The sequence below is a fragment of the Scatophagus argus genome, chromosome 12, assembly GCF_020382885.2.
Source record: "Scatophagus argus isolate fScaArg1 chromosome 12, fScaArg1.pri, whole genome shotgun sequence".
In the NCBI taxonomy this organism is placed as follows: domain Eukaryota; kingdom Metazoa; phylum Chordata; class Actinopteri; family Scatophagidae; genus Scatophagus; species Scatophagus argus.
In genome coordinates this window covers 8,812,945-8,822,190 of record NC_058504.1, presented here as the reverse complement: position 1 = coordinate 8,822,190, position 9,246 = coordinate 8,812,945, and the positions used below count along the sequence as shown (strand labels likewise).

Genomic DNA, 9,246 nt, shown 5'->3' with positions numbered 1-9,246 from the left:
ATAGTTTTTAATGTGTAATAATTAACTAGCAATGAATAATAGTTGTTTGACAGAATAAAAGACAACACCACGGTCAATGTGCTCAGCACAATTTGGTAGAACAAATAGGTGGCGCTGTTGTCCGTGGTTAACTTAGCCATTTGTTTGGACTACATTCGATCAGTGTGATAGATGAAAATATGAAAAGGTAAAAGCTGGTAATTTATAGGTTAAAAGTTTATGGTGTAGACGCGTCCGATATGCTCCAGAAGATATTTTTCCTACAAGAGCTGATTTGGTGAGTGACTATTTGGGGATAAGGACTCAAACTTGTTTTGAATTGCTCATTGATGTTAGCTAACAAATATTTATAACTGAAAATTTAGTCAGCCGTTGGGATACAAAAGTGTGGATCGGCACTGAGATCAGACAGGTGTAAATGATGTCAATAATGTCAATCAAAACTTGGTTAATTATAATTTATGAAGTGGTTAACCATTGGACTGTCCTTAATGTTTGGGTAATAGTATTTATGTAGGTAATGAACCTGTAGCATGTAGTGAAAGTGTAATAGGTAAGTATGTAGTGTGATGTATGGCGGCTGCTGTACATGGGTAAGCGCACACACCTGTATGAATGAGTTACGTAAATGATACATTTAGGGTTTAGTTTAGGCAATAAAAAACTTTCTTAAAGGATGGATAATTTAAAGGTATATATCTTTATTATTCATCTACACTTACAGACGCCTTTGTTTAACATAAAGAAAAGTCATTTAGGTCATTAGGTCAGTATTTTGCACTAGCTCTTGTGATGGCCAGCGGATTATGTTTTGACCCTTCAGGTTTTGTAGTTATATATATATTTATTTATTTATTTATTTACTTACTTTGTCACCAGGTTGCTTGTTGGAAAACTGCATTTTCTCCATTGGTACATAAATAGGCAGCAGTGTTTGCTGTTGCTGGATGTCAAAAGTTGTTTCTGCTACCTTCTTCTTGTGAAAACGGACTTTTTAAATGAAATGAAAGTTTGCGGCCACCGTAGGCCTTGGGCCATCGAACAATTGATCAGACTGTTATCAGTGATGGCATAACCATAACAGACATATCAGTACTACAGAAATGACAGTCTCAATGCTAGATGCATATCAATATAAGTAAATACCTTAATATTTAACTGACATGAACGCTGTCGCATTCGATTTTTTTTAGATGTTTTATTTGTAACCCATAAAGGTCTCACTGAGTGTATTTTTAACCTTTCTCAATTGGTGACGAGTATATTGTATGGACTTTTCACTCTACTTTAATAGCTTTATTTAATCGGTAGTTGATCAGTAAAGGTAGAGCGGGGAATATCCTGGACAGAAAACAATTAGTGGTTCCACTGGGGCTCGAACCCAGGACCTTCTGCGTGTAAAGCAGACGTGATAACCGCTACACTATGGAACCAGCTGACAAAAGGAGGTCGCTGACTCGGTATATGTGTGTGCTGTTTATAATTTTTACGTCTCAATCTTGTATTCGCAGTGTGATAAAAGAATGACAACATCGACAGTCGCCTGACGTTCATTGAAGCTTCCTGAAACACTGAGTTGAGCTCCGTGCTTCGTAGCTGCAGGATAGGGTTTAGCGAAACAAAATATCGGTCAGCTTCAGTTTCCCCAGTAGGTCGTCTAGCTTGGATACTAACGCTGCATTACGTCTTGGCTGTCGGTGTTTTGGTTCAGTAGTGAGTCGAGTCGAGCTCGTCTTTTCGTCGTTCGTCTTTCCAGCCTGTCGCCTGCATGCACTGGAACCATCATACTGGGGAGTGAGGATTTACGCTTGTTACGTATGTTCAAAAAGCTGCCTTGTCTTATCCACCTAGCCTGAACCAAGTTTGTGCATTTCACGAGAAAAAACTTGTAGGAACGTCGTTTCCCACAAAGAAGGTCACTGATGCATCTTAGCAGCATAGGTCACCTACTGACATTATTCAGTAGACCCTCACATACTTGCGCTGCTAAAAACAAACAGGGACTGTGCACTGCAGTTCAGTCAGTGTTTAATATTTTACAAGTGACACACAGCCCACCTCAAAGGTCTAAACATTACACATCAAATGAGTTTCCCACTCCTGAATCTGATGTACAGTTGAAAGTATCTTTGCCTTAAGCAGTTAAAATAGTTTTCTGACCTACAGGTAGTGCAGCCGCCCTTGTCGCCTTTTTTTAACCTAATTTTTAAGGTCATATTAAAATACAGGCTGTTAAGAAGAAAGTGCATCTAGATTCACAGATCTGCGTCTTGAGCAGCGCTTCCTCCCGTCATACAGGTTTTTGTTTTGAGACTGCTGTATCATGAATGCATGAAAAGAGGGCACATTCACTCATCTCAGTCATTTCTCAGAGAGCTCCTGTGCTGTGATGCTATCAGTTATACAGTATATGTGAGTGTTTCTGCATCGAACACAAAGAGATTTGTTTAAAACTGAATTTCTAAACCTCATAGCCACATCTTCTGCTTCTATCTTCTTCATACACACAGTTGTGGCCTGTAAGTGTGTTTGTAGCTGTTTGAGAATCCTTAAAATGAGCATCTATCAAGAAGCTTTTCCATATTAAACTCTCTCTGCATGTCCACCTCTCCGTAGTTTAGTGGTTTAGGGTGTGAAATCAGTGACTGCCCCAATCTGCTGTTTAATTTCATACCAACAACTTTCCTCTCTTGAAATTGTCTGCCCTCAGCATCGTCCTTCCATTTTTAGCCATTTTGGCTGTAGCTCTCCAGCTTCCTTAGGTACCAGTGAGGGAAGGGCAGAAAGGCTGCATTGGAAAATGTGGGGATGACAGCTGCATCTGTTTATCATGTGGGGTACAATAGCACACCTTGAGAGGCAGCCAGAGCTTGTATTCTCACTGATTCTGGCTCTGACACGGTAGGCCAGAATTAATAGACAAGACAGATTCATATGTGGACAGGATCAAAATTCAAGGTGTGCTGGGTCTATTCCACAAGCTCTGAATCCGGCTGACATTCAGTATGGTGTGTGATACTGGAAAGTAATGGTAATTATCTACTGGTTTACAGTGTCTTATTTGGAATGTGAAAGAAACATTTCAAACAAAAAAAGAAATAGCGAACAAGCATAAAATATCCATGTAGAGCTGCGTCTAAGTATTATTTTCATTAGCAACTGATCTGACTGACAAATTAAAATAAAAGAAGAACAAAAAGATGCCCGTGAAAATCTCCCAAAGCCCAGCGCAATGTCTTCAAATAGCTTATTTTGTCCAACCAACAGACCGAAACCTAAACATGTTCTATTTACAACAATATAAAACAGAGAAAAATATCAAGTAGTCACAGCCAAGAAGCTGCAGTCAGAGAATGTTTGATATTTTAGTGTGATAAATGACTTCAAGGAATAATCAATTATAAAATTGTTGCTATTTTAGCTGATCATTTGACAAATTATTTAAGCTCTGCATCTGCGTTCATAATCTTTTAAACAGCATTCCGGCTTGTTTCCTCTAAAGCAGCTTGTAAGTAGATCTTTATGAATTTGTTTGTGTTTTAATGGAAGCAGTGTCCACTTGGCATGACATGAATTGATCACATATGTTTGGCTGCAAATCGGTTGCTGAGGTCCTGTTTCATATGTTTCTTAAAATCATATTATTAAAAACAGCCTAAAAGATGCTACAGTTAATCTCGATACCTGACTCGCTTACCATCAGATCTGAGTTTTATGGCCTCCAGGGTTTTTCTTGTAAACAAATTTATCAGTACTTCTCATCAGAAACATTGTTTGCATCTTCTGACAGTCTAACAGAAAGGAGAATGCATTTCTTTTTTTTTTATTTCCATGCTGACTTCCTGCCTTGGTTAGTTCATTGCTAACTTTGTTGCTGTGTTGCCTTCACCGGTTGTCAGTCGGTAGAATATGGGGAAACCACAGTGGTTGGTAAAATTGCTCTGCGGAGATTTTGAACTGGTTTCCATTTTGTTTGTCTCGTGCACAAAAGCGAACGTGGAAGCGGCGCACATTTAAAATGCCTGTCTTTTGGAGATTGCAGGTGTAGATAGGCACAGTGCATTTAAATTTCACATTCACATTTGTCCATTTTCCAGTCATGAAAGTCTAATGTGTTTGAATTAATCATGTCTGCTTGAAAAAAGAAAATCTGAGCTTCAGACGGAAGGCGAAAGATTTTATTCCTAATCTCCCATACGCTAAAGGATATTGTCAGTGGTAACCTGCCTTGTTTGGTGCAGACTCTCAGTCATCACTCATTGTGACTAAATTAGTGCTACAGTGGGACTTTCGACTGTGCAGTGTGTTCCCAGTTTAACAGGGAACACCATTTGCTGTTACAGGCTGTGGCCGTTTTTATGGCCCTCTTCTTGCACACACTTGTGAATCCAATAACTCTGCAGACCCTGCAGACAGGACATACTCTCTCTGTGAGGAGAATCAGCCGTCCGACTGTCCGTCTTACTTCTAATGGTCCCATCTGTGTCTTTTTCCTGAGAGACGACTTAAGTATCTGCCTTTCTGTTTCAGACAGTGGTACAAGATTAGACACAAAGAGTCAGTTTACTTAAAAAAATACTATTGAGTCCCAGTGGAGTCTGGCCTTGAAGGTAATTTCAGTTGCATGTGCCAATATTCTCAAATACCCACCTCTGAAATTTCTAACACCACCCAAATAGAGTTGTGGTGAATATGGTTTCATTTGCGCTGCTTAAAGAGTTTGTGAAGTACATTTGAAAAGCTGCAGTGTCCCATTTACTCAGGATAATCCACCTCACTGTCAACAGTTTCCATAGGATCTGTTTCTTCAGTAGAAAGTACAGTATTTCCAATGAAAACTGCTCACCTGCTGCGTGGTCTGTAGATTATCCAGAGTAAGCAAAGTATAGTTTCGGGAAATAACCAGCTTGCACCTGCCGGACGCACTCATGCATTCTGCACATTGGGCGACGGCTTGAACGCCACTTTAGTGAAACCAGTGCCTGTTTATGACAGGATAATCTGAATAATGTCCTGTATCCGAGGCTGTTGTCTCCAGACGCCTTTAGTTTGTGCCGCGTCTCCGACGGTTTTGCTGCGTTGACGTTACGGGTTCACTACTGTCTGCTGAGGCACAGGGAGCATCACTTCACTTACAGGTGAGCATCAGAAAGGCTAGTGAGACCATGTGCACTGTATGGTAGACTTCCTGCACTGAGACATGGCCTACCTGACCTCATGCCCCTGCCTGCTTCCCATTTGGCATATTCTCACGTCCCACTGGACAGTTCTTGAACCTTTTGACCGGGCCTTTACCTCAGTAACCGCAGTTTGATTTGTTCACTGACTTAAGCTACTTTTACAAGCCTCTAATAAGTTGCCAGGATGTTCTGACCTGAAGTGTCCAGCTATCTCTGACAGGTCAGTGTATGATAATAGTAAAAGAAAACTGGATTCTGCCAGCTTCCTGTATGTGTTGCTGCTGATTACTAGACTTGTTTGTGCTTCAGTGTTTTGCCCAACTTCTATATTTGTACTTTTGGAACGTCTAGTTTGTCTCGTCGGCCATGACGTTGCCAAGAGAACGAGGACTAGCTGTTTCTGATCTGTTTATCGTACATGAGCTCCCTCCAAACACCTTTTACTTATCTATGATTCATTAGTGAAATAACAAGACACGTGTCTACAGGTTTGCTGGCATTTTAGAGGCAAAGATTTCAGCTATTAAAGACGCCGCATGCACTGGATGTCACACAGTTGAGGGCAGATACTGTGATGTTGGGTGCTTGTATACGGATTATGAGAGACCTGGCTGCTGTACCTGCATTTCAGTATTATATTCACACAGGAAATGCTGAGAGGCAGTCTAAAGCTTCGTTCCACAGAAAACCCACGCCGATGCCAATGTCCCGGAAATATAACTAAATCGACACAAATATTTTAGAAACTGAGATAGGCTCTCTGAGGCCAGTACTGATATTGATATTTGAGAGTTTTTAAAAATCCGATAAGGATTCATCAGCCTAGATTTTTTTTCCCTTGGCAGCCCATACTGTAAATGATCATATTTAAAAAAAAACAAAAAAACAAAAAAAGGGAAAAGGGTTTCCTGAAATTTTCCTTTTTTCAATAACCTCTGCTAAGAGAGATACAGGGCAGGATATTTTGCAGTTGAACATAAACTTATCTCTACTCTCTGAAAAACTGTAGAATGGTGACACCGTTTGACAACACGTCTTTGCCATTTCTGCACTTCGCCTGCATTTATCAGCTGATGTATGCACCTGTACCGATTCACCTGCAATGATCGGATTTTGGACGATACATTGGTCTGTAAGGTGGCTCCACCAAGAGAACCTGTGGTGCAGGTTGTATTTTTTTTGTTATTTTCTTATAGCAGAATTACTCAGCTGTCTAATGTGCAAACTGCCTGACCAGTTATAATATAGCTTTATAATGTAGCAGGTGTCTGAATGGTGCAGCTGTGTCATATAGCAAGACTTAGAGAAATATCAGTAATGCCAGGGGTCACTCAAACAGATGCTCTGGCTCTGTTGGCCCCTGACTTCTTGGGCCACTCAATCCGTTCCCAGCAGGTCCATTCAGCCATTGCAATCAATCTGGATTTGCCTTTTAAAAAGAAACAGTGGCTGTGCCTGCCAACTGTTGGACACTGATTTTAAACACTTATGTTATCTTTTTGTTAAACACGGATGGCTTCATTGGGAATAAAATCGGTCTGTGGTGTGTCAAAAGTGCTTTTGACGGTGTTGCATTTAGACAGAATGCAAATGATCGTTTTCAGGGTGACAGCAGACCATGAGTACACCATTAAAGTAACGTGTGCTCCGCGTAATCGGACCTGACACCTTTCTTTAAAAGAAAAAAGACGTCATCCGAGCAGAATATCTAAATCTTTGAGGTTTAACAGGAATAAAAAAGCTAGACAGTCTGCCCTAGAAGGACTGTTTATGTGACTCCGGTAAATTCCCCAGCAATTAAAGATTCAAACCCACCGAGCACCAGTCTGTTTGTTATTCACCTGTAGGGCTTTACCCGGCGCTAGGACCCAGGGTGCGCGATTTTCATCTCCAGCTGCTGCAGACCGAAAACTGGCAATAAGGGAAGATCGCGAGGACAAGCCAAAATTGCATACTGTATTCATTCTACTTCAAAATCACATCCCTGGCCCTGCACGGACCGCTGTGTGTAGACAACAATAGCTTGTTGCGCTGTGTGCAGGCTTTGTGGCTGTAGACAGCTCGGAGCGCAAGGTAAGACGGTGCAATACCATGCGATTACTAATAACAAAGGCGTTACGGGCGAGCAGGGGGCATTAAAGGGGGCATTGCACAACGCTATTGAGGGCGAGTAAAACTCTGCCAAACTTTGACCTGGATATCTGTATTTTCTAGTTGTTGGTGTCTTTGAGGAGCCACAGTAGTTGCCGTGATGCCTCGCTGTTATCCCACGGTATTATGTAGGATCGTGTCACATGTATGGACAGCCAAGTTGTGTGTCGAGATGACATAGGACTTGGTTCTGCTGTCCATGCGTGTCGGCTGTGGATGCGATGGGCTATACAACCGCTGACACGGTAACTACACGAAGTGATGCGTTTACATTTCGGACAGACATGTAACATCAGCCGGACGGCACATCGGGCCATCCGTTAACCTGGCAAATAAGAACATCACCCTTCACTGTTTTCTGTGATCGGCTGCCATCCTTCGTTCATTGTAGAATAATTCATTACTTAGACCAAGATGGAAGAATAATGCGCTTGATTTTTACCCAGTGTCCACCCCCCGCCGCCTTCCCAGCCTCGACATTCAATATTGACCAGGTGAACCACGAACTTATACGGGACATCCTCGTCGCTGATAACCATGGCGGCCTAAATAGGGTCGATAATCTCCAATGTGACTCGCAGATAGATGACCATGTATGCCCACTTTGAAGGCGACATTCTCTCTCTCTCTCTTTTTTTTTTTTTTAAATCAGGCCTTCGAAATAAACAACGTGCCTTCATCTGTGCTATCGCAGTTGTCGTAGTGCATGTGCGGAACACATCCATGCTCGGGAGAGATTTATAACTGCATGCATAACAAGTTGCTTGAAGCCCACAGCTCCAGACATAGACCACGATGTGGAGCCTGTGAACTAAACTCGTCTATAATTGGTGAAGCCCCGAGCAGCCGGTCACTACTGGGATAGCTCTTGCGCGGTCGTTGAGGTCTCCGGGTTACCCCGGCTCAGACACAATGCGATGTGTCAGCTGCCGACTTTGTGGTAGTCCTGCTGTATGCCGACACGGTTTTCTACGGCGTTCCTCTTTTTCTTTTCTACTGGTCGACGTTTTTTATGGCTTCCCCAGGTCAGGTTTGATCATCTGTCAGCGATTTGGCTGCTTGCACGCAGCCATTACTGAGCCAATGGCGAAGGGCATGTTCGAAGCTCTCGCACACCGATTCACTCCGCGATAGGAAAGCGGCGAAATAGTTTCAGCTCGCTCTGCTCTCGGCGGACGGGCAGGATCGTTCGCCCTGCACCGCCTCAGTGGTCAGGGACGGCACGGATCGTGCATGGTAGTAAACAAACTCTTTTCAGTCACACGACGATGTCAGCCCCGCTGTGTGTGTGTGTGTGTGTGTGTGCACGGTTATTTCCTCACCACCACAAGTGTTGAAAGAAAAGTAGGAAATCTGTTGGCCTAAAGGAGTGGATACCCTTGTAAACAGCAGGCCTGCTTTGACGATTCAGGTAAGACAAGTGGCCTAATTACAGCAGGGTAACCTGTGTTGCTTAGCTCTTGTGCCAAAAATGTGATTATGGAGTAGGAACAGGTAAATATTCTGTGGGTGTTTGTCTCTGATTTCATACCTGAAACTTTTATCCGTTGGCTTGTGTGTGATTGGAAGTTGCAGATGTCAGAATTGCAAATGAGTTGCTGATCCTCACATGTTCCTCTCAGCTCCTTGGGTCTTTGTTTTCCAGCACTTAAGTTATAGTCAGACTTCAGTTTAGTAAAAGCTGACCTTGTTTCATTGTGCACTTGTTCAAAGTGAAAGTATCTTTTTTTAAAAAAAAAGTTGGACATAAATATGGATTTTATTCTTTAACAAATGATGTAAATATGATATTACATCCAGGAGAGGTTTCGGTGTGCATCATATTAGAGCTGCTTCATCTCCATATTGCCTTGTTGTTGTTTTTTCTAAAATAACTTGTGTGTCCTCTGTGTTAAGCTCAGTTGCTGCGTGAAGC

At 42.1% G+C, this 9,246-nt stretch overlaps 1 protein-coding gene and 1 non-coding gene across 5 annotated transcripts in view; one reads left to right on the top strand and one right to left on the bottom strand.

Annotated features, from left to right (window-relative positions):
* The first annotated feature begins 80 nt into the window (after positions 1 to 80).
* bcorl1 (BCL6 corepressor-like 1) overlaps positions 81 to 9,246 on the top strand; it is a 28,735-nt gene continuing 19,569 nt past the window's right edge. The window contains exon 1 of one of the 4 annotated variants that reach the window (XM_046405496.1): positions 81 to 277. The gene's annotated coding sequence lies outside the window, so the exon portion shown is untranslated. Of the gene's footprint in view, positions 278 to 1,734; positions 1,816 to 7,066; positions 7,254 to 7,982; positions 8,743 to 9,246 lie in introns of those variants that run through there. The other 3 variants (XM_046405498.1, XM_046405497.1, XM_046405495.1) reach the window with 3 other exon arrangements.
* Positions 1,361 to 1,433, bottom strand: trnav-uac. Its single transcript has one exon. It is a non-coding gene; the product is annotated as a tRNA-Val (tRNA).